Source organism: Ailuropoda melanoleuca, chromosome 11 (genome assembly GCF_002007445.2).
Source record: "Ailuropoda melanoleuca isolate Jingjing chromosome 11, ASM200744v2, whole genome shotgun sequence".
Lineage (NCBI taxonomy): Eukaryota > Metazoa > Chordata > Mammalia > Carnivora > Ursidae > Ailuropoda > Ailuropoda melanoleuca.
In genome coordinates this window covers 30470788-30497347 of record NC_048228.1, presented here as the reverse complement: position 1 = coordinate 30497347, position 26560 = coordinate 30470788, and the positions used below count along the sequence as shown (strand labels likewise).

General features: G+C 37.9%; 1 protein-coding gene across 1 annotated transcript in view; it reads left to right on the top strand.

Annotated features, from left to right (window-relative positions):
• Nucleotides 1-26560, top strand: part of C11H4orf17 (chromosome 11 C4orf17 homolog) — a 292825-nt gene that overhangs the window by 140449 nt on the left and 125816 nt on the right. The window lies entirely within an intron of this gene.

Sequence of the window (26560 nt, the reverse complement as noted above, 5' to 3'; positions counted from 1 at the left end):
TAATCACTAAATATTTTAGAACTTTTTCTACAAAAATAAATTTTATTTTTTCAAAGTTAAGATTGTATGGTTGTGTTATATACATTGTCCAGTGTTTGTAGTTATGGTCAGTGGGAGGTTCAGCCTCATATAAATGCTCCATCATGGTAATAATTGGAAGTTTTGCCACAATGTGATCATGGAATTCCTGATGAAGATTTTTGCTTCTAGAAAATTTGGAGCAGTTTATATTCCTAGAAGCATTAAACACAAGTGCAAATCTTATAACTTCACTATCATTGAATATTATATCATTTTATATATATTGCTCATGTCATAGGGTTTATTTTACTTACTTATGCATAGTAAACTTTAGAGAGTTTAACAGTGCTTCAAAATTTCTTTTGCTCTTCAGTGTTGCCATTGAGAGCAATCATTCTTCTTGATAACAGAGCAGTAATGATGATGATAATGATAATTATGATGGTAACTATCTAATAGTTTTAAGTAATTTACATATGTCAGCCTTCGAGAGACTATATGGTATGGTATAAAGCTATTGTCTGTGGTGTCAGAAGACCTAGATCTCAATTCTGGCTGCTCTGCTTATTAGCTTCATTAATTTGGCCAATTCTATATATATCCAGGTCTAGGTTTTCTCTCCTCTAAAATACCAAAGTAGTACCTACCTCTCAGTGTTATGGGGATCACATGAAGTGATGTATGTAAGGTACTATACATAATAATTTTTTTTCTTCTGCTATTTATAGCTATAATTTTAAATGATTATTATAAGCCATGATCTCTACTAAAAACTTTGACCATATTTCACTTAATCCTCAATTAAACAAATCTGAAATATTCTCAGCATATTTCAGGATTAGTTTTTTGCTATTGTATGTTCCAGGTGGGTTGCAAAAGTTCTAATAGTTATTGAGCCAATCTGGCATTTCGTATTGATTTGGATTATATGGAAATAATAATTTTGGTTACTACTACAACAGAAGTCATTGGCTTTTTGAAAGTAAATGTAAGCATTTACTATGATGAGTATGCTTTTTTAAAAAAACTTTCTTTTTAAATGTCATATGCAAAGGCAGTAAAAAAGAGAGTCAAGGAAAGAGAATGCAAAAATGTCTATAAAAACCTCCATTTCTCGAAGTAATTTTTGGGCAGTCATTGTGGGATGAAAATTGAATTTCAAAAGTTTTGAAGTAATATAGTAAAGATGTCATTCTCTTCAAATTGATCTACATATTTAGCAAAATTCCTATTAAAATTCCAGCAATTTTTTGTAGATATAGACAATATTATTCTGAAATTTATATGAAAAGTCAATGAAACTGGAATAAACAATTTTGAAAAAGAAGAATTAAAGTGGGGGGTTTTACTCTACCTGATCTTAGTACTTACCATCTAGCTACAGTAATCAGGATGGAGTGGTATTGGTGGACAAATAGACACATAGATGTCAATAGAACAGAATAGAAAATCCAAAAGTAGACCAACACAAATACATCCAATTTGACAAAGTATAAAAGCTATTCAATGGAAGAAGAGTAATCTTTTCAACAAGTGGTCCTGGATTAATTATACATTAATAAGCAAAAAATGAACCTCAACCTCACCCTTATACTGTATAAAAACCTATCTCAAAATGGATCATGGGTATAAACACAAAAGCATAAAACTATAAAACTTTTAGAAGAAAACATGGGAGAATAACTTCAAGACTTTGGGTTTGATAAAAAGTTCTTAGACTTAACATCAAAATCATAATCCATAAAAGAAAATAATGTAAATTGGACTTTATCAAAATTAAAAATTTTTTCTTTGTAATAGATCTTATTAAAAGAATGAAAAGATAAGCTAAAGATTGGGAGAAAATGGTTGTAAACCATATCATCAAAACAAACAAACAAACAAACAAAAATACCATATAATCAACTATAGCCTTAGATCTAGAATACATAGAAAAACTCTCAACACTCAACAATAAAAAAAAATTCATTATTAAATTAGCAAAATACATAAACATCTATTTCAGTAGAGTTCAGCATCATTAGTCATTAGGGAAATGCAAGCTAAAACCATAATATATATACCTATTAGAACTATACATCTATTAGAACAGCTAAAACTAAAAATAGTGATAATACTGTGCTAACAAGGATATGGAAAAACTGGATTACACATGCATCACTGGTGGGAACATGAAATGGTACAGCCATGCTGGAGAATAGTTTGGCAGTTTCTAACAAAACTAAATATGTACTTACTGTATGTACTGGGTTAAATAGCATCCAAACTACTTGGCTATCGAGGACCTCAGAATGTGACCTTATTTGGAAATAGGGTTGCTAGAGACTGAATGTTTGAGTCTCCTCAAAATTCATATGTTGAGACCTAATCTCCAATATGATGGTATTTGAAGGTAGGGCCTATGGGGTCTAATTAGGTCATGACAATGGAGCCCTCTTTTAAAAGAAACTCCAGAGAATTCTCTTGCACTGTCTGCTGTGATGGCACATTGAGGAAATGGCCATCTGTGAATTAGGAAGCAGGCCCTAACTGGGTACCAAATCTGCCAGCACCCTGATCTTGGACTCCCCAGCCTCCATTACTGTAAGAGATAAATGTGTTTTTTAAACTACTTAGTTGAGAGGGTCCAAGATGGCAAAGGAGTAGGAGACCTTAGTTTTGTCTGGTCTCAGGAAATTATTCTGAACAACCAGAGACCCAAGAAAAGAATAGCTGCAACTCTACAAATAGAAAAGCGACCACTTGCTGCAAGAGTGACAAGATGGAAAAACTCACCTCAAAAAAGAGATCAAGAGGCAGTACTGACTTCCAGGGACCTAATCAGTATGGACATAAGTAAGATGCTTTAGTTCAGAATAACAATTATAAAGATACTGGCTGGGCTTGAAAAAAAGCATAGAAGACACTAGAGAATCCCTTTCTGAAGAAGTAAAAGAACTAAAATCTAAGCAAGTCAAAATCGAAAAAGCTATTAATGAGATGCAATCAAAAATGGAGGCCCAAACTACTAGGATAAATGAGGCAGAAGAGAGAATTAGTGATATAGAAGACAAAAATGTGGAGAATAAAGAAGCTGAGAAGAAGAGAGATAAACAAGTAGAGGATCATGAGGGGAGAGCTTGAGAGATAAGTGATACCATAAAGTGAAACAACATTAGAGTAATTAGGATCCCAGAAGAAGAGGAAAGGGGGGGGAGAAGGTATATTGGAACAAATTATGGTGGAGAACTTCCCTACTCTGGGGAATGAAACAGGCATCAAAATCCAGGAGGCACAGAGAACCCCCCTCAAAATCAATAAAAATAGGTCAACACCCCGACATATAATAGTGACACCTGCAAATCTCAAAGACAAAGAGAAAATCCTGAAAGCAGCTCGGGGATAAGGGGTCTGTAACCTACAAGGGTAGAAACATTAGACTGGCAGCAGACCTATCCACAGAGACGTGGCAGGACAGAAAAGATGGCATGATATATTCAGGGTGCTAAATGAGAAAAATATGCAGCAAGAATACTTTATCCAGCTAGGGTGTCATTCAAAATAGAAGGAGTGATAAAAAGCTTCCAGGACAAACAGAAACTAAAAGAATTTGTGATCACCAAACCAGCCCTATGAAAAATACTAAAGGGGATCCTTTAAGTCAAGAGAGAGCCCAAAAGTAACATAGACCAGAAAGGAACAGAGATTTATACAGAAACAGTGACTTTACAGACGATACCATGGCACGAAATTCATACTTTCAGTAGTTACTCTGAATGTAAATGGGCTAAATGCCCCAATCAAAAGACACAGAGTATCAAAGCGGATAAAAAAGCAAGACCCATCGATATGCTGTCTACAAGAGACTCATTTTAGACCCAAAAGTACCTCCAGATTGAAAGTGAGGGGGGTAGAGAACAATTTATCATGCTAATGGACATCAAAAGAAAGCTGGGGTGGCAATCCTTCTATCAGACAAATTAGATTTTAAATCAAAGACTGTAATAAGAGATGAGGAAGGACACTGTGTCATAATTAAAGGGTCTATCCAACAGGATCTAACAATTGTAAATATTTATGCCCCTAACATGGGAGCAGCCAATTATATAAGCCAATTAATAACAAAATCAAAGAAACACATTTGATAATACAATAACAGTAGGTGACTTTAACACCCCCTCACTGCAATGGACAGACCATCTAAGCAGATCAACAAGGAAATAAAGGCTTTGAATGACATACTGGCCCAGATGGACTTCACAGATACATTCAGAACATTCCATCCTAAAGCAATGGAATACACTTTCTTCTCGAGTGCACATGGAACATTCTCCAGAATAGACCATGGGTCACAAATCAGGTCTCAACTCGTATCAAAAGACTGGGATTATTCCCTGCATATTTTTAGACCAAAATGTTTTGAAACTGGCAGTCAGTCACAAGAGGAAAGTTGGAAAGAACTCGAATACATGGAGGCTAAAGTCCTACTAAAGAATGAACGGGTCAACCAGGAAATTAAAGAAGAATTTTAAAAATTCATGGAAACAAATAAAATTGAAAACACAACAGTTCAGAATCTTTGGGGTGCAGCAAAGGTGGTCCTGAGAGGGAAGTATATAGCAATACAAGCCTTTCTCAAGAACAAGAAAGCTCTCAAATACACAACCTAACCTTACACCTAAAGGAGCTGGAGAAAAAAAACAGCAAATAAAGCCTAAAGCCAGCAGGAGAAGAGAAATAATAAAGATTAGAGCAGAAAGCAATGAAATAGAAATCAAAAAAACATTGGAACAGATCAATGAAACTAGGAGCTGGTTCTTTGAAAGAATTAATAAGATTGATAAACCCCTAACCAGACTTATCAAAAAGATAAGGGAAAGGACCCAAATGAATAAAATCATGAATGAAAGGAGAGAGAGCAAGCAACACCAAGGAAATACAATTATAAGAGAATATTATGAGCAACTATATGACAACAAATTAGACAATCTGAAAGAAATGGATGCATTCTGAGAAACATATAAACTACCAAAACTGAACCAGGAAGAAATAGAAAAGCTGAACAGACCCATAACCAGCAAGGAAACTGAAGCAGTAATCAAAAATCTCCCAACAAACAAGAGCCCAGGGCCAGATGGCTTCCCAGGGGGATTCTACAAAACACTTAAAGAAGAATTAATACTTATTCTTCTGAAACTGTTCCAGAAGATAGAAATGGAAGGAAAACTTCCAAACTCATTCTATGAGGCCAGCATTACCTTGATCCTAAAACCAGACAAAGACCCCACTAAAAAGGAGACTTACAGACCAGCATCCCTGATGAAATGAATGCAAAAGTTCTCACCAAAATAGTAGTTAATAGGATCCAACAGTACATTGAAAGGATTATTCACTGTGACCAAGTGGGATTTATTTCTGGGCTGCAAGTGTGGTTCAACATCCATAAAGCACTCAATGTGATACATCACATTAATAAAAGAAAGGAGAAGAACCATATGATCTTCTCAATAGATGCAGAAAAATCATTTGACAAAATACAGCATCCTTTCTTGATTAAAACTCTTCACAGTGTAGAGATAGAGGGAACATACCTCTACATCATAAAAGCCATATATGAAAAGCCCACGGCAAATATCATTTTCAATGGGGAAAAACCGAGAACTATTTTCCTAAGATCAGGAACACAGCAGGGATGTCCACTATCACCACTGCTGTTCAACCATAGTACTAGAAGTCCTAGCCTCAGCAATCAGACAACAAAAAGAAATGAAAGGCATTCAAATCAGCAAAAGAAGTCAAACATTCATTCCTCACAGATGATATTGTAGTCTATGTGGAAAACCCAAAATACTCCACCCCAAAATTGCTAGAACTCATACAGAAATTCAGTAAAGTGGCAGGGTATAAATTCAGTGCACAGAAATCAGTTGCATTCCTATACACTGACAATGAGACAGAAGAAAAAGGAAACTAAGGAGTCGATCCCATTTACAATTGCACCCAAAACCATAAGATACCTGGGAATAAACCTAATCAAAGAGGCAAAAGTTCTATACTCAGAAAACTATAGAACACTCATGGAAAAAATTGAGGAAGACACAAAGAAATGGAAAAACATTCCACATTCATGGATTGGAAGAACAAATATTGTTAAAATATCTATGCTACCTAGAGCAATCTATACATTCAATCCTATCCTATCAAAATACCATCAACTTTTTTCACAGAGCTGGAACAGATTATTCTAAAGTTTGTATGGAACCAGAAAAGACCCTGAGTAGCCAGAGGGATGTTGAAAAAGAAAACCAAACACAATGCCTGACTTCAAGCTGTATTACAAAGCTGTCATCATCAAGAGAGTATGGTATTAGCACAAAAATAGACACATAGGCCAATGGAACAGAATAGAGAACCCAGAAATGGACCCTCAACTCTATGGTCAGCGAATCTTCAACAAAACAGGAAAGAATATCCAATGGGAAAAAGACGGTGTTTTTATCAAATGGTGTTGGGAAAATTGGACAGCCACATGCAGAAGAATGAAACTGGACCATTTACTTACACTATACACAAAAATAGACTCAAAATGGATGAAAGCCCTAAATGTGAGACAGGAATCTATCAAAATCCTTGAGGAGAACACAGGCAGCAACCTCTTCAACCTCAGCCACAGGAACTTCTTCCTAGACACATCACCAAAGGCAAGGGAAACAAAAGCAAAAATGAGCTATTGGGATTTCTTGAAGATAAGAAGCTTTTACACAGCAAAGGAAACAGTCAACAAAACCGAAAGGCAACCAACAGAATGGGAGAAGATATTTGCCAATGACCTATCAGATAAAGGGCTAGTCTCCAAAATCTATAAAGAACTGATCACTCTCAACACCCAAAGAACAAATGATCCAGTCATGAGATGGGCAGAAGACATGAACAGACATTTCTGCAAAGAAGACATCCAAATGGCCAATAAACACATGAAAAAATGCTCACTATCACTTGGCATCAGGGAAATACAAATCAAAATCACAATGAGATACCACCTCACACCAGTAAGAGTGGCCAAAATTAACAAAGTAGGAAATGACAGATATTGCTAGGATGTGGAGAAAAGGGAACCCTGTTACACTCTTGGTAGGAATGCAAGCTGGTGCAGCCACTCTGAAAAACAGTATGGAGGTTTCTTAAAAAGTAGAAAATAGAGCTACCCTACAACCCAGCAATTGCACTACTAGGTATTTACCCCAAAGATACAAATGTAGTGATCTGAAGGGGTACTTGCACCCCAATGTTCGTAGCAGCAATGTCCACCATAGTCAGACTATGGTAAGATCCCAGATGTCCATTGAGAGATGAATAAATAAAGAAGATGTGGTGTGTGTGTGTGTGTGTGTGTGTGTGTGTGTGTGTAATGGAATATTACGCAGCCATCAAAAAAGGAAATCTTGCCATTTGCAATGACATGCATGCAACTACAGGGTATTATGCTAAGTGAAATAAGTCAATCAGAGAAAGACAATTGTATGATCTTACTCATATGTGGAATTTAAGAAACAAAACAGAGGATCATAGGGGAAGAGAGGAAAAAATAAAACAAGATGAAATCAGAGAGGGAGAGAAACCATAAGAGACTCTTAATCATAGGAAACAAACTGAGGGTTGCTGGATGGGAGGAGTTTGGGGGGATGGGGTAACTGGGTGATGGACATGAAGGAGGGCACATGATATAATGAGCACTGAGTGTTATATAAGACTGATGAATCACTGACCTCTACCTCTGAAACCAATAATACATTACATGTTAATTAATTGCATTTTAAAAATGCTTAAAGAAAGATGTCTTTTAAAATAAATTTATCTAGGGACACATGGGTAGCTCAGTTGGTTAGGTGTCTGCCTTCGGCTCAGGTCATGATCAGGGTCCTGGGATTGAGCCCCACATTGGGGTTTCTGCTCAGGAGGGAGTCTGCTTCTCCCTCTGTTCTCTCTCTCTCTTTCAAATAAATAAATAAATAAAATCTTTTAAAAATAAAATAAAATAAATTTATCTAAGTAAAAAGGTTAAAAAAAACACTACCTAGTTGATAGTATGTTTGTTATAGCACCCTGGGCAGACTAGACAAGGGTCTTTGCAGATGTATACTTAAATTTTTTAAAAAAGATTTTATTTATTTGACAGAGATAGAGACAGCCGGTGAGAGAGGGAACACAAGCAGGGGGAGTGAGAGAGGAAGAAGCAGGCTCATAGCGGAGGAGCCTGATGTGGGGCTCGATCCCATAACGCCGGGATCACGCCCTGAGCCGAAGGCAGACGCTTAACCGCTGTGCCACCCAGGCGCCCCTTTGCAGATGTATACTTAAGATGAGGTCATACTGGATTAGGATAATGCCTAAATTCAGTATAAACATATGTCCTTATAAGAAGAGAAGATACACAGTGATGTGCACGCAGGTAAGAAGGCCATGAGAAAATGGAAACAGACCATGATTGGAGTGATCTCACAACAATTCAAAGAATTCAAGGGACTACTGGGAACCATCAAAATCCAAGAAAGGGGCAGATTCTCCCTCAGAGCCTGCAGAAGTCACCAACTCTGCTGTCCCCTTGATTTTGGACTTCTAGCTTTAGAATCGTGAAAGAATGAATTTTTGTTGCTTTAAGTTATCCAGTCTACGGTGATTTGTTACAGTAGCTCAAGGAAATGAATACAGATTTTTTTTAAAAAGATTTTATCTTTTTATTTGAAAGAGAGAGAGTGAGTGAGAGAGCATGAACAGGGGGAGGGGGAGAATCAGACTCCCCACTGAGCAGGGAGCCCCATGCGGGACTTGATCGCAGCACCCTAGGATCACAACCTGAGCTGAAGGCCGTTGCTTAACTGACTGAGCCATTCAGGCTCCCCACAAACATAGATTTTTGTATGGAGAAGTGGGTGCTCCTTTAACAAGTACCTAAACGTGGCTTTGGATTTGGTAATGAATAGAGGCTGGAAGAATTTTGTGATACAAGATAGAAAAGATCTAGATTGCTTTGAAGAGACTGTTGGCAGAAATATAGTTATTAAAAGGTGATTCTGGTGAAAGCTCAGAAGGAAATGAGAAATCTGTTATTGGACTCTGGAGGAAAGGCAATCCTTGTTATGAAGTGGCAGAAAACTTATCTGAGTTTTGTTCTAGTGTTGTGTGGGAAGTAGAATTTGTATGTGATGAACTTGGTTATTTAGCTGAGATTTCTGCGCCAAGTGTGGAAGGTATGTTCTGGTTTCTCCTTAATGCCTAGAGTAAATAGGAGAAGAAAAATATAATTTGAGAGGGAACTGGTAAGCAAAACAAAACAAAAACAAAACAAAAAACACTTGATGATCTAGATAATGCAGCTCTGAAACAGAGTCAAGGATGTGGCTGGACAAACCTTTACTGAAGAGATCAGTGTTACCCATGGAGCTGATCAACTATTTCATCAGAAGCCAGGAATAAAAATGAGGTTATCAAAGAAGGATCTGTGGAAGACCCTTTTATGTAATTGCGTGGATCCCCTAATATACACAAAAGACAAACAAGGTTCTTGAAAAACATAACAGCAGAAATACTACCAGATTGAACTGAAGGGGCCAGAGACAGTATGAAGGAAGGCTGCTGGACTTCTGGGAGTCTACAGACAGGAAAACAGCTGACAGAACTGTCCAGCTACATACATGTACTACCCTTTAAGATGAAAGAAAAGTGACCCGAGGGTAGGGCTGTGGAGGCAGAGTCCAGAGTGACAGGCACAGAGAGTCGAGGCTCCATGAACCTGCAGGGGGTGTCTACCATAGACAATCATTCTCAGGCCTTGAAACCTAATGGAACTTGTCTTGCTGGGTTGAAACTTTCTTTAGACCAAAGACTCCTTTATTTCTTCCATTTTTTCCCTTTTGGGATTGTCTGTCCTATGCCTGCCCCACCATTGTACTTGGGAAGCAGATAACTCATTTTCCAGGTTCCTAGGTCCACAAATTGGTAGGAACTTTGCCTCAGGATGGATCATACCTAGAGTCTGACCCATATCCAATTTAAATGGCAAGATTTGGAACTTTTTGAGTTGAAGATAATTAGATGAGAATTTAGAATTTAGAGTTAATGTTGGAATAGGTCAAACCTTTCAACGAATATTGGGATGAGGTAACTGAATTTTGCACATGGGATGGAGAATTGTTATGAATTTTGGGAGGCCAGAGGAAGAACTATACCAGGTTGAATAGTGTTTCCCCAAAATTCATGTCCACCTGGAGTTTCAGGAGTGGGCTTATTTGGAATAGGGTCTTTGATGATGTAATTAGTTTTGTTAAGGTAGAATGATGTCACACTGGATTAGCATGGGCCCTAAATCCAATGCTCTTATAACCAGTGTTCTTATAAGAAGAGGAGAGTATACACAGAGACACACACAAGGGAAGCAGGCCATGTGATGAGGCCCGTTTGTAATGGCAGCATTTTGTACAATGCCTGGGAAAATAATAAATGCTTCATAGATGTGAACTGAATAATTACTGGTTTATAGAAATAAATTTGTAATGTGAAAAGCAAAAATATATTTTAAAAAGAAAGAAATAGAATCGGACCAAGTAAGATACTCAGGTGAAGTTGAATTTTTTTCTTAAGTATTAATTTCAAGTTAATTCCTATTAATTTCTAATTAAGAGGAAAATTAATTCATGTTGTTTCCTAATTAACTCCTATTAATTTCCTAGTGCAGTTTTATCAGTGGTTATCTAACTACATCTCTGGGTCACTGCATGACGTTCTGAATCACCAATATTTGGTGTTAGAAAGATGTTTGTGTTTTTATTATTCCTGTTGCCTCCTTATTCAGTTGTTTGCTTCAACTACACCAATCTGTGTTTATTATTCCATGTGTCTTCCTGTATCTCTGCTTCTCTTCCTCTCTCCTGTCTGACTGGGAAGGTTTCTTCTTCACTCTTTTTTTTTTTTAACTTTAATTCCACTATAGTTAACATCCTCAAAAAGTTAAAAATAGAACTACGCTGTGATCCAATAATTGTGCTACTGGGTTTACCCCCAAAATACAAAAAAACACTAATTCAAAGGGATGCATGCACTCCTATGTTTATAGCAGCGTTATTGACAAATAGCCAAACTGTGAAAGCAGCCTAAGTGTTCTCCCTCACTCTCTACATGTCTGCTTCACCTTTATTTAACTCTCTCTCCACATAACTACGGAGGGAATTTTTGTCCGTGTAGTTCATTTGGAACTTAGCATGCACACTGCCTTTTGTTTTCTGTTTTCTGTGTTGGGACTGCTTTCCAGACTGGAATTGAGTCAAGAAATGCAGAAGTCAAAACTACAAAGTAAAACTTTTCTTTTTCTTCCCCTTTTTCTTCCTTCTCCTCCTCTTTTACATAGGAGACTGGGTTTGAACTTCTACCCGGGATAGTTTAATGATAGTTATTTTTAGGGATTAAATTTACTTAGATATTTTTAGTCTTGAACTACAGTTAAATTGATATTGAGTTAAATATTGACTCAATTGTTAGATATTGATGAGCTAAATTTATATTCATTCATATCAATCTCTTTTCATTATTATAAAACTACTACCAGTCAAAACAATTCTTTTTTTTTTTTTAAAGATTTTATTTATTTAATTTTGAGGCAGAGAGAGAGAGGGAGAAAACAAGCAGGGGGAGAGGCAGAGGGAGAGGAAGAACCAGACTCCCACTGAGCAGGCAGCCTGACGCGGGGCTCAATCTCAGGGCTCTGGAATCATGACCTGAGCCCAGGGCAGACGCTTAACTGACTGAGCCACCCAGGCATGTCAGTCAAAACATTTCTGTAGAGAGACTGACATATGCTCCAGCAATCTCCTCCTCTTCATAGCAGGGAAGTCATACGGGCCAGTCAGTCGCAGCAGAGGTGCTCAGGGTCTCTGGTGTTTCTGCTCCATGAGATAGACATCCGCACTGAGTGTGCACCTTCCTGTTGCAGGCACGCAGCTGAACACGGGGGTGGCGATGATGGGTAAGAGGTGACCTCTGCCTGCGCCAGCAGGGAGTTTGGAGCAGTGGTGGTGGCATGGCCTTGGGTTCAGGCAGACCCTATCCCCAGTAGTTGTTTAACTTAAACTTACTGTTTAACTCTCCTTGACCCTAGTTTTCTTATCTCTAAAATGAGGACGAATAGTCCTCATTTTAGTTCATCCAACCACCTCCTCAAAGGGTGGTTGGATGAACAAGTGAGGTAATTCTTTTAAAGGATTTAGGAGGCATTCTGGCAGATAAGGCAACCCTCAATAAATATTAGCTACAATTATTATCCATAAAAGCAAGATTACAGTCTATGGGAGAAAAGACACACAGACAACCAGGTCTTGTGTTGGCCTATCTGGGAAGCGCCATATCATGGGTACGAGATAGCACTCTGGGAGCAGAGAGGGAGGCGCCCTTCTGAACGAATGACTCAGGGAAGCTTTGTAGAGGTGCAGGCATTTGAGGTAGACTTTAAATAATCTTGGAGAATAGAGAAAAATCCTCACTGGGCCATTTCTGTTGTCCTTTATTCAGTATAACTAGTATATGTATGGTTTACAGGGAATAGAAGTTTGCTTTTTTTTTTTAATTCACATTTGGCGGCCTTATAAAATCCATCATACAGCCAGCTATCTATTTAAATGTAGTTTGTCCAGTTAGATAAGTCAACATAAAGGATATCTTTCCCTAGAATTGCCAAGGGAGCAATTTCATAACTGGTCCATTGCTGTATCAGCAAGTTTTAATTATGTAGTCACTGAGAAATGACTGGAGGCTAAGAAACATTCGCCTACTAGAGGCAAGGGAGGTCCTATGATTTCAAGTTACTTCCAGTTTGGAAAGGTCTGAAGGAAAGAAGAAAGTGCCAGATCTTGTGTGTGGCATTCAAGGTCCTTTATAATCTGCCTCTAACCTTCCTATCCACCTTATCCCTCCATTTTCTCCAGTATAGGATGTATGTTCTTTAAAATCTTCTATGTTGTCCCCAGAACAGAAATCCATTTCTCATTCAGCCTTGCTCATCATGTTCCTTCTTTTTTTCTGTCCCCTTGACTCATTCAGATCCTACCCAAATGCTGAGACCGAGGTCAAATGCCCCACCATGGAGATGAGCTAGCTTCGTCTCATAGTCATCCCTTCAACACCAGCATTCCTCCTGTGGCATTTGGGACCCATTCTCTTCTGTTGCTCTTTTTATTTAGGATAGAGATCAATCTTTCAAATGCTACTGGAAACTTCTGGATCAGGGACCTTTTTAAATTTCATTTATGTTCTCAGCTGTATTTAGTAGCATGTATGCAATAGGTGTTAAATAAATAGTTGATGAATTTTTGTGTTCATTTACCTTAGGGCAGGCCTATGCTAACCATGGGAATCTGTAATGAATATAATCCGGTCAACAAGACAGAGGAACCCTCATATGCGGTAGGAAGTGGTCAGTGCCAGTAGAGTTCCGAAGTGGTATCCAGAGGAAGAAGACTCTACCCCATTTTTTTTGTTTGTTTTGTTTTTGTTTTTTTCATTTGTGCATTCTCAACACCTAACTCACTGCCTGGCACATAGTGAGTGCTCAGATATTTGTTCACTGGACTGAAGGAGTGACTTCTACTTAGAGAGTCAAGGAAGTCTTGAAGGAAAGTATTTTATTAAGTCTTATCTAGAAAGATGAGTGGGAAATGAGAGATATAGATGGAATCAACATAGACAGAGAACCTTAAACAAAATCTTTTCTCTTAATATCCTCTTTTACACATTTTCCTGTTTACTCATCTCCCCTACCCAGAGGCCTGGGGTTTGAGGGAATTATAGCCATTACCACCTTGTTTTCAAGTCCTAAGTGATTTTGGCACTCTGATACCCAATCATAACATTCCGTTACTCCATGAACATATGGCTTCAGGAACAACCCAAACACATGAGGACAAACTCCATAGAGTCAGACTATCTTCTTTGATAATCTCTGGCAAGTTTTCTGCTCTTACCCATTGCCCTGTCTTTTAGAAGTTTAGATGGGTAGGTCAGAAGAGTAGGGGCCCGTTATTGGATATCAGTGTTCCCAAATCAAAATGGCCATGACAGACCTGGAACACCATTTGGAATATTCAAAGGTAATCCTATCAGTTTCTAAAGGGTCACAGGCTATCCCTCCCCTCCGCTTCTCTTTCTCTCTCTCTCTCTTTCTCTCTCTGTCTCTGTCCCTCCTTCTCTCTGTAACTGAGTCTAACTCTATATAACATTGCCATCCAAGCACCATCTTCGAAGTTCAGACTCTCCAGAGAGAGGATATGATTGTTTCAGACCCAGTCACAGATGCCCCCTTGGGTAGGTGGGATAAATAGCCTTCAGGAATGTCCATTCCTAATCCCTGGAACCTATGAATATAGTTGACCCTTGAACAACTCAGGGGTAAGGGGCACTGACACCCCATTTCCACTTCACAGTTGAAAATTGCATATGACTTTTTACTCTCCCAAAACGTAATAATAGCCTATTGTTGAAGCCTTACCAATAACATAAACAGTTGGTTAACATATATTTTGTAGATTATGTATTATATACTGTATTTGTATAATAAAGCAAGGTACAGAAAAGAAAATATTATTAAGAAAATCATAAGGGAAAAAACTAAAAGAAAAAACACAAAAGAAAATCGTAAGGAAAAGAAAATAAGTTTATACTACAGAACTGTATTTATTGAAAAAAATCTGCCTGAGCAGTTCAAACCTGTGCTTTTCAAAGATTAACTGTATGTTGCCTTACATGCAAAAGGGATTTTGCAGATGTGATTAAATTACAGATCTTTAAAAATTACTATTATTGTATTTTTTATTATTGAAGTATAGTTGACATACGATGCTATATTACTTTCAGGTGTACGACATAGTGATTTGACGATGCCATACGTTACACGATGCTTGTCATGATGTGTAGTCACCATACAGTATTATTACAATATTACTGATTATATTCCCTACACTGTACTTTTCATCCCCGTGACTTACTTATTTTATAACTGGAAGTTTGCACCTCCTTATCCCCTTCACCTATTTTGCTCATCCTCCCACCCGCACGCCCACATACACTCCGGCACCCACCAGTTTGTTCTCTGTATTTATGAATCTGTTTCTGGTTTTTTGTTTGCTTGATTATTTGTTCGTTTTGTTTTTTATATTCCACATATAAGTGTTTCCTTGATTATTTGTTCGTTTTGTTTTTTATATTCCACATATAAGTGAAATCGTGTGGTATTTGTCTCACTTTTTATTAGCATGATATCCTGCAGGTCCATCCATGTTGTCATGAATGGCAATATTTCATTCTTTTTCATGGCTGAGTAATGGCTGGGTATATACACCCATATATACGTATATATACACATATTCATATATACACAATGCATACATATACCACATCTTTTTTATTCCTTCATCTATCAATGGACACTTAGGTACTTCTGTATCTTCTCTATTATAAATAATGCTACACTACATATAAAGGTGCACATATCTTTTCTTTCTTTTTTTTTTAAAGATTTTATTTATTTATTCGACAGAGACAGACAGCCAGCGAGAGAGGGAACACAAGCAGGGGGAGTGGGAGAGGAAGAAGCAGGCTCATAGCGGAGGAGCCTGATGTGGGGCTCGATCCCATAACGCAGGGATCACGCCCTGAGCTGAAGGCAGATGCTTAACCGCTGTGCCACCCAGGCACCCCGACACATAACTTTTCTAAATTAGTATTTTTGTTTTCTATAAAGATCTTGAAATGAGGCGATTATCCTGGATTACCCAGGTGGACCCAATCTAAGTACATGTGTTCTTAAAATAGAAGAAACTTTTCAGGTTGTGGTCAAGGAGGGTGACAGGACTACCCACGGTCCTCAGATGGCCATGTTACAACAGGGAGTGTATTAATTTTTTGTTGCTATTAGAAAAAATTACCACAAACTCTCTTGAAAGGTTACCATGAAGGCGAGGACTGGCAACTCTCATACAGTTATGCAATTGATAATGAACATTGCTAGGATTTGATTCCAGAGCCTAAGGGGGAAAAACCAGCATCTTTGCAAGAGAGCGGGCTATCTCTTTTTTTATCTAGAGGACTCATAATTTACAAGAACCTAAGAAAGAATATTGTAACTGGCAGAAATCATTCTCAGTCCAAATCCTTAGTTTTGGGAGGTTAAATTTCTTGGCATAACGATGAGATTAATGTTATTTAAAAAAATATTTAGAAAGAAAAAATGTAAACCTCCCCATATGTACATAAATAGTCTGAAAACTTTAAAGCATGAGGGATGAGTTACAGAATGAAGAGTGGTGGAGGGAATTTAGTAACAGTAAATAGAACTCTGGACCAAGATTTTAAATTCCTAGAGCAATTTTGAAAAATACCCACATTCAAAACCATTAGTTCCTTTACAATTAGCATTTCATTTTGATTTTAATACTGAAGCCAAAAATGTTGAGGAAATTGAAATACTGGGGCTGTGGAGCCAGGAACCTTGCCAGGAACAACATTGTGAGTGACTTGCAACATCCTGTCTGCCTGTCTCCCGAGGGTGTTGGGAAATAATCTAGGAGAAGCCAAAATTCCAAACCTCAAAGATGTACACTTCATTTCTCTGTGAGACCCAACTGACAAACAATCTGAATGTCCCACAGATGTGCTGGGGACTTACTTTAAATCATCTCTATGCTATATTTGGCAGATGCAAAATGAAGTTACTGAGATGATATAGAAACACCTAGTGTTCATAATATTTTGAAATAATACAAATACAAATGCCATGGTTGTGACAATATAAAAACATCTTAAAACTAAAAATAGTCTTTTAATGGTGGAGAGTTTTCTCCTCAATTTAAGAATATTATTTTTCATGAAAACAAATTATTACTCTCAATATCTAATATTCAGGAATCAGTAAGCCCTACAGGCGAGGCTGTGCACAGCCGTGTGTGATCCTGCTCGGTGTGCTTGCTACTTCGATGTGTGACCTGAAGACCAGCAGCAGCAGCAGCAGCACCAACCCTGTTATAAACCCAGAATCCACACTCTACTCCAGACTGTCTAGATCTTCAAAAGTCCAGGAAATTCTTGTGCGCACTAAAGGTTGGGTCTCCCTGGTCTATGTGCCTTCTAGGCACAGAACCACACTGTGCGGTACGCTCTGGGTGTGCACTCTGATCAGCTTGCTTGGGCTTGAGGAGTCCATGGTTTGGTCCAGTTCCTTTCTCCCCCTCTTCTTCTCCTCTTCCTCCTCCTCCTCCCCACTCCCCCTCCCCCTCCTCCTCCTCCTCCTTCGTTTCTGAGGTATAATTTAGTGTCTTCCTCTTGATTTAGTTTGTCACTTTGGGAGAACTTCATCAGGTAGCTTCATGAGAAAGGTGCAGGGTGACATAAATTTCTTGAGATCTTTTATGTTTCTATTGGATTTTCATTCCTGCTATGAAAACTTTGAATTCTCAAGTGCTTTTTTCCCTTCCATTGCAACCTGTTCTTATTTCATGCATAGAGTATCTTCTTGTCTCCTTCAGGAGATTAATAACAGCTTTTTGGGGAGATTTTTTAATTCTTTCTTTTTGTGGATTATTTCTTCTAACTTCTTTTTCTTTGTTTTGCTTTGTTCTCTCTCATGTTAGAAAGCTAGAATCACCTCCGGTGTCTGGTGGGTTTTGGTTGTTTGCTTCTGTTGAAGAATGGGACACTAACAAGCTGCTGGGAAGCTCTGGATATATTGGTGGCATTTGTTGACCATGGGATTTGCTATAGAATTATCTGGTGGTTTTTATTGTTAGGAAATCTGCCATGTCAATATGTTTGAGTCTTTTCTCTTCAGGCTGGTCAGATTCTTCACAGAAGGATTTTCCAATTTTTTGTGTGGAAGGTACATATGCCCAGCTGCCACTATTTAGGGGTCTGAGAGGGCAATTGAAGATCCCAATATAAGTCCCTTGAAAGAAAAAGGTAGAATCCAGGACTATGCAGGCAACTCCAAAAAGTTTGTTTACATTAATCTCATATGACTATAAGTGAAAACTCTATTAGACCTTATAATCTCACGTTTAATAGCTCTTAAATGGTTTCTTTTAAAGCCTGTGGATTTTTTTTTTTTTTGTATCTAGCCTTATAAATCTGCCTTAGGTAATCTCAGGTTCCTAAATGATCCAGTGAGAAAACACATCTATGACTGTATGAGTACATGCAAAATGTACAAAGTTTTGAAATCTTTTCAAGGATTTAGACATCTCAGAATAATTTATATATTATTTAGACAATTATTTGGCCAGAGGGTTTTTTCTTAAATGAAAACAAAAATCACAGTAACTTCAAGTTAATTTATAATTACATATGAATGTTGGCAGCTGAAAGGTTTTGCATCATTTCATATGCCTGTTGGCCATTTGTATTTTCTCTGTTATGAATTTCCATCGTTGCTCATTTTCCTATTGAGCTATTTGTCTTCATTGTAAAAAAGCTCTTAGATATTAGAGATCCTAACTTTTTGTTAACATGTGTTGTAAATATTTTTCCTTGTGTATTATTTTGTTTTTGACTTTATTTCCTGATACCAAAATTAAAAGTTTCTACATACTCAAAATTTGATTTTAAATACTTTCATGAAGTTATTGAAGTCAACTATCCATTTTATTTGAATTAATATATCTCATGAGAAGTCAGAGATTTAAAGTGATTATTATACACTACACACATTTTCTCCTTTATTCTTTATGCCCTATGCTTCAGTTACTCTTATAATCCTGCTTTCAATATCCATGACATCTGCCTGTGCCTTCTCCCTTTCTGTGGATGTTTTTGATTATGGTCCTAGCCAATAATTTCTGTCTTGGAATACATATTTATATGTAAATATAATCACTTGAACTATTTAATCAATTTTCCCCATAGTAAAATTTGATTTATCCAATATTCTTCTTCTTTTTTTTTTTAAGAGGGAGGATGGGGCAGAGGAAGAGAGAGAGAGAGAGAATCCCAAGCAGCCTCCATGCCCAGCATGGAGCCCTATGGGTGGCTAGGTCTCATGACCTGAGCTAAAACCAAGAGTTGGATCCTTAACTGACTGAGCCACGCAGGTGCCCTCATCCAATATTCTTAAAAGTCTTAAAGAGAGGACTGGTAATCAAATTTTGTTAAGCACGTTCTTTAATAATTTATAAGAACTTGATATTGAGGGTTTCTAGTTCTGAGTTCTATTGTCATGTTGCAGTAGACAGAATTCTAAGATGACTCCCAAGAATCACTTACCCTGTGTGCACACTTTGCGTAATGCCCTACACTTAACTGTAGTTGACGTCTTTGAATATGATGGTCTAGTCACTCGCTTGATTAGGTTATTTTATATGGTAAATGATGATGGTATTGTTACTGCCATGATTATATTGCATTACATTAAGACTGGAGGAGGACTGGAATTCAGGAGATTGTAAGCATGAAAAGACAAATGGAAGGAGCCAGGCTGAGATTGTTCCTGGCCTACCACCAGCAAAAGAGTGGAAGATTAAGTCTTCTAACCATGGGGAACTGAATTTGGCCAACAATCGTGTGAACTTAGAGGAGGACTCCAAGCCCCAGAAAGGAATTCAGCCCAGCTGACACCTTGATCTCAACTTAGACCCTGAGCAGAGAGATCAGTTGAGCTGTGCCCAAACTTTTGCTCTAAAGAAACCATGAGATAACACATGTATGTTCTTTCAAGCCACTAATTTTGTGGTAATTTGTTACATAGCAGTAGAAAACTGACACACATATGGAAAATGTTTCATGTCATTATGAATCACCCACAATTTGTGTATTTTTCAAGTACATTTTCTCAAATTTAGAGTAAACCTTTATGTGTAATTAAGGGAGATGTTTAGAAAGGGATAACTTTCAGGTAGTAAGGACAGGCTTTGGGGAGGACAGGGAATTATGGAACTTTTTTAGTGATGTTAAGGGTGAAGGAGACAGGTGAGTAGAGATGGGAAAGTCACTTGAGGGAAGATTTTGACTTGCAGAGGGGGAAGCATAGAGGAAACTGACAATGGAATACTACTTGCTAGGAAATTTTTGAAAATGGAAAATTTAGTTTAAAATAAAAAAGTATGATACAAGAATAGAAATAAGGTCTAATATAATTTAAAAAGTCATATACTGGCTAAATGTTAAAATTATTTATTTATACTTCTGATATTTATATAAAGGAATTTTCTTTAAGTTTTATTTATTTAAGTAATCTCTACACCCAGCGTGGGGCTCGAACTCACAACCCAGAGATCAAGAGTCACATGCTCTTCTTTTCTTTTTTTTTTTAATTTAAATTCAATTAGCCAACATATCATACATCATTAGTTTTTGATGTAGTGTTCAATGATTCATTAGTTGCATATAACACCCAGTGCTCATCAGATCACATGCCCCCCTTAATGCCCATCACCTGGTTACACCATCTCCCTACCCCCTCCCTTCCACAACCCTCAATTTGTTTCCCGAATTCAAGAGTCTGTCATGGTTTGTCTCTCTCTCTGATTTCTTCCCATTCAGTTTTCCTTCCCTTCGCCTATAGTCCTCTGCACTATTCCTTGTGTTCCACATATAAGTGACACCATATGAGAATTGTCTTTCTCTGCTTGACTTACTTCATTTAGCATAATCCCCTCCAGTTCCATCCATGTCGATGCAAATGGTGGGTAATCATCCTTTCTGATGGCTGAGTAATATTCCATTGTCTATATGAACCACATCTTCTTTATCCATTCATCTGTTGAAGGACATCTGGGTTCCTTCCACAGTTTGGCTATTGTGACATTGCTGCTATGAACATTGGGGTGCATGTGCCCCTTCTTTTGCTACTTCTGTATCTTTGGGATAAGTACCTAGTAGTGCAATTGCTGGGTCATAGGGTAGCTCTATTTTTAACCTCTTGAAGAACATCCATACTGTTTTCCAGAGTGGCTGCACTGGCTGGCATTCCTATCAACAGTGTAAGAGGATTCCCCTTTCTTCTCATTCTCGCCAACATTTGTTGTTCCCTGTCTTGTAATTTTAGCCATTCTAACTGGTGTAAGTTGGTATTTCATTGTGGTTTTGATTTGTATTTCCCTGACGCTGAATGACGTTATGTATTTTTGCATGTGTCTGTTGGCCATTTATATGTATGAACAGAAGTGTCTGTTCATGTCTTCTGCCCATTTCTTAACTGGATTGTTTGTTTTTTGGGTGTTGATTTTGATAAGTTCTTTATAGATCTTGGATTCCAGCCTTTTATCTGATATATCACTTGTAAATATCTTCTCCTATTCCATAGGTTGCCTTTTAGTTTTGTTGACTGTTTCCTTTGCTGTGTAGAAGTTTTTATCTTAATGAAGTCCCAATAGTTCATTTTTGCTTTTGTTTCCATAGCCTTTGGCGATGTGTCTAGTAAGAAGTTGCTACAGCCCAGGTCAAAGAGGTTGCTGCCCATGTTCTCCTCTAGGATTTTGATGGATCCCTGTATTACATTGATGTCTTTCATCCATTTTTGAGTTTATCTTTGTGTATGGTGTAAGAAAATGGTCCAGTTTCATTCTTCTACATGTGGCTGTCCAATTTTCCCAACACCATTTGATGAAGAGATTGTTTTTTCTTTTTTCAATTGGATATTCTTTCCTGCTTTGTTGAAAATTAGTTGACCATAGAGTTGAGGGTCCATTTCTGGGTTTTCTATTTTGTTCCATTGATCTATGTGTCTGTTTTTGTGCCAGTACCATGGTGTCTTGATGATCACAGCTTTGTAATATAGCTTGATGTCAGGCATTGTGATTCTTTTTCAACATTCCTCTGGAGATTTGGGGTCTTTTCTGGTTCCATACAAATTTTAGGATTGTTTGTTCCAGCTCTGTGAAAAATGTTGATGGTATTTTGATAGGGATTGCATTGAATGTGTAGATTGCTCTGGGCACCATAGACATTTTAACAATGTTTATTCTTCCAATCCATGAGCAAGAGTCACATGCTCTTCTGACCGACCCAGCCAGGCATCCCTATATAAAGAGTTTTAGGTAAAGTATTTAACCAACAATTTTTATAGTTCTGAAAATATAGCAAAGAGACCCTAAGGACTCCAGTAGCAATTTGGGCCAGTGGTTCCTTCTTCCCAAAGATTATTAACGATTGGCCGTACAATAAATGTCCCTCCCAATTACCTCAGTATATCTAGGAGATTGGGCAGGGGAAAGAGGAGTTTTTAGTCATGAGATTTTGTCCCAGTGGGAAGCACTGTAGCTCTTCCCTCCCCATTTTTTTCCTAGCTTGTGAGAAGAGTTGTGAGACATTTGCTCTCCCAGAGAGTTGTAGAGATTTCTACTTCTGAAGCAATGCACATTATGTAATCATGACAGCTAGGTCCCAAGGTGTTATCAATCTTCACATTTTGGAAGTGTATTATATAAATCTCCCCCCCCCCAAATGAAAGGAGATACTTGAATATAGTGTGACTTCTTTCAGACCCTTAATGATTTGCTTCTCATTTAATGTTTAATTTATGAGTCGTTTTTCTAGCTACCCCAGTTTCCCAATTGTCCAGACAGTGGACTAGTTTATACCAAGGAGAAGAGAAAAGAAAAAAAAAGAAAGAAAGAAAAGAAAAGAAAAGGAAAGAATATCACTTTCAAAGTTATTGTTTCCTCTTTATGTAATACTAATTTTCCATATATGAAATATCATGCAATTAGAATTCCTCACTTTTTCTTCACTTACCAAATTAGAATGAAATGTAATTCCTTTTGGGAACTGTTTTAGAGGAAATAATAATTTTTGGTTATTTCACAAGAATTATTGTATCTTTAATGATCAATGGAGAGCCACAGAATTGAATGGAAATGTAGACCCAGAGAAGCAACAAGACTCATTCATGATCTTAAACTTTACCTTCAGGGTAGTGGACATGATGAAATTTGATCACTCCACACCACTGTGGTCTATTGCTGATTGCAAATGTCTAAATTGCAAAAGATTAAGTTTCAGAACAACATTTACTGCTCCCCTACCACGTGTATTGCAGTATGTTAGGTACTGGGGAGATTAGATACATACAAAATCAGGTCTTGGCACCGTAAGACACAGCCCTTATAGTGAGAGATTTAAGTGAAAGTTCAACATAATTTAACATAGTGTTAAACATAATAAACATATTAAAGGTCAATATAACCTTGAGATTATACAATATTAAAGGGTACATGTAAGGCAATACAGGAAGACTTGACCTATAAGCTGCAGAACTATCTGTTCAGGAATGAGAGAAGAAAAAATTCTCTTTCTGCCATGTCTTATGATGTCCATGTTTTCATTGTTGGGTAGCCTTTGTCACAATAAAGGAACTTTGGTGTCTCAGAAATATTTTAGTAGCTTATTTTGATTTTTCACTTTCTCGTTTCTCTCATCAACATGATGGCATTTGATGTTTGGCAGGCTTCCACGAGGGAGGAAGAGCACACCAGGTAGTGGGGCTCAAGTTCAACTAACAGTGTGGGGATTAAGAAGTCTAAGAAGTGTATTAGTTTGAAATGGATTCAAGGGCAAGTAATTGAAAACCTGACTAAGAACGAACTTAACACCCAGGGGTTATTTTCTTCCCAGATAATCAGAATTTAGAGGTAGACATTTTCCTGCATGTGTTCAGCAGCATGATGACATCAGTGCCAGTGTTTCTGAGAGTAGCTTAGCCTTCCTCATGATTGTTACCATTAGGTCCAAGATGGATGTCCCAGCTCCAGGTTTTACAACTATGTTTAAATGGGCAAAGGGGAGGAGGAAAAAATGGATTGTGCTAATCCCATTTGCTTCCTTCATTAAAAAATGGGCAGCTTCATTCTAGAAGGCTTCATCAATATTTTGTTACAACTCTGTTGGGAAGAAGAATATCACATGGCCACTCCAGATGCAAGAAACGCTGGGAAGCAAGTATATAGCTTTCCTAAGCCCTGTGGTAGAGGGGGCAAGGTAGAAGTGGTTTGAGATGTACTGGTTTAGGCAATGGATATTATTGGTCAGGGAACAAAGGACTACTGGAGGTAGGAATATGTGCTTTACGTGTAGGGTCTCAGTTACCACAATGATGCTGTAGGTAGGTGCTTTTATTATCCCTATTTTACAGATGAGAAAACTGAGGTTAGTTAATTTGTACTAGTTAGTTAGTAAGATTCAGACTAGATGGTTGCCCCTGCAACCATCCACACTACTTGTTGACATTCAAAAAAAATTTTTTTAATGCAGTTTCATGCTCCTACTGCACTACTCCTGCTGACTTAAAGTCAGATGTCGCAGACTTTTATGTCAATGCTTAAAAACATATTTTGAGCAATGGCAACATGACTGGAATAGACATATCACCTTCTAAAGATAATAAAATGAAAGGGATAATAGTCCATTGAATCTACGAATTTTGTTTGTTTTAAAAAGTTTCTTTTTAAAAAATTCATCCTATTTTTCATATAGTCAGTTTTCATACTTGGGAGAGAGTCAGTGCAGACCTTCAACAGCATACTCTGGGCAGCAGCCCTACGGAAGATCTGGCATGATAGTGAGAACTGGCCGCTGGACCCCGGGCTCCGTAATCCTGGCAAAAACACTGCCTCAATCTCTCTCTATAGAAACTTGGCAGGTGGATGGCCAATAGTCTCGAAAGGCTTGTAATATTCATTAGACAACAAATTGTGTAGGGTGAGTCATCTGTGAGGTTGGGAACAAGGTAGGTTTTTGATTTTTAGGGTGAGTTAACATACATAATGTGGCTCCACTGTCTTCTAGGAGTTTGACTTGTTATTGTTTTCATTATTTATCTTTGAAACATGGTCATTTCCTGATAAGTTTAGTTTAAATGCTAACAGGGTAGGAGAAAGAAGGCTACATAAGGCTTTTCTGAATTTTCATATTTACTGGTGGACCTCAGAGAAAAAGCATCACTAAGGTGATAGGGCCAATGTTGATAACAGTGTTTTTCAGAGCACATGGTTTGTTTAAGCTGTGTGCCTTTAAACCTCAGACTCTCATGTTTTTATGTATGTACAAACCAGAGCTAAAAAGAATCCTTCCTTGGAAGTTAGTTGGTCTATTTTATGTGAAACATCTCACTCTAATAAAAATTTGTAAGATTCAGGAACTCATAAGGATTGACGCTTAGCTGACAAATGGAAATTGTGCATCTTTACTTAGGGTCTTCATGAAGCCACCTGTGGGGCAGGTAGTTAGTGGTTTGCATTGTAATGTTGTAACTGGGATGCCCAAGGGAATGGGTAAGCTTTCCCCCCTCACATCCAAAATCTATATTCAGACTCCCGACATCTTCCTGTCTACCTGGTTATTCATCCACCATCCTGGACTTATGTTTGAAATGTATACCACCCTTAACAAAGCTTATGGTGAGGCTGCTGTTGCCTGGGGTAGCAGAAAGCATTCCCAGCAGCACCAAAAGAATCTAAATCTTGTGCTTTTATCCTAGGGTGTAAGTATTATTTTCTGTATGTATAAACTGCAACACATTGTTACACATACAGAAGGTGGACTAGGTTGGTGACTGCTATGATAACCAGTCATCGTATTTACTAATTTTTAATTTGGATGTGTTAATATTTCACAGTCCAGAGTTTCAACTTCCAGTTATTAACAACCAGTGAGCCCATGAAGTTGAAAGGTGAATTTACTAAGATAGCTGCTACGAGTAATGTCCAGTGCACACATCATATTTTAGAAGTTCCCTTCTACATTGTTTGGAATTTGGAAAGCATTTCCCCATATGCATAAATTATGGGGAAGATAAATCCCATATTAGAGATCTTCCTCATTATTCTTTTTCATTACTCCCTAAAAAGAATTTGCTCTTCACCCTGTTGCCACTGCTTTTAAGGTCTATTCGTCCCACCTTTTAAAGTTGAGCATACTTGCGTCTTTTCCCTTACAGCTTAATTCTTGAATTTCTTTGTTTATGGCATTTGCTTCTCCTGCTCTACATTTTTTTAAAACTAGATCTACCACTTCCAAAGGTAAAAGGGAGCTTTTCCCCCAAATCTCTGGCCTTCATAACCCAGTGTCTCCTCATTGTCTTCCTATCTCCACTGGCTGCTGCTTGTCTCTCCTCTTCACAGAACTTCCTTCTCTTTTTTTCACCCCAAAGATGGGGACACATCCCAACACCAGTCCTCTGCTCTCAAAAATTGTTTTTGTTTTAATGCTTTTTACTATTACCTCTACCTCGTATGACTAGGGAATGTGCCGTCTTGGACCTCACATCTCATGTCTCCTTACTGGACATCTTTGAATACCTTCTGTCACCTCCATCTACCGTGCATCCTACATTCCCAGTCTTGCTGCCAAGTCACTTGTATTCCCTAAGAATATCTCATTTATCTGATTCACTCTTTCCCCTTTGACACTGCCTTGGAACAGGTTCCATTCTCTCTTCCCGTAACCTAGTGAAAGCCTCCTTATTCTCCTCACCTCTAATGCTCCCTCCCCAGGGCTGCAAGAATGAGTTACTAACGTGTTGTGATCCATCACCCCCCTG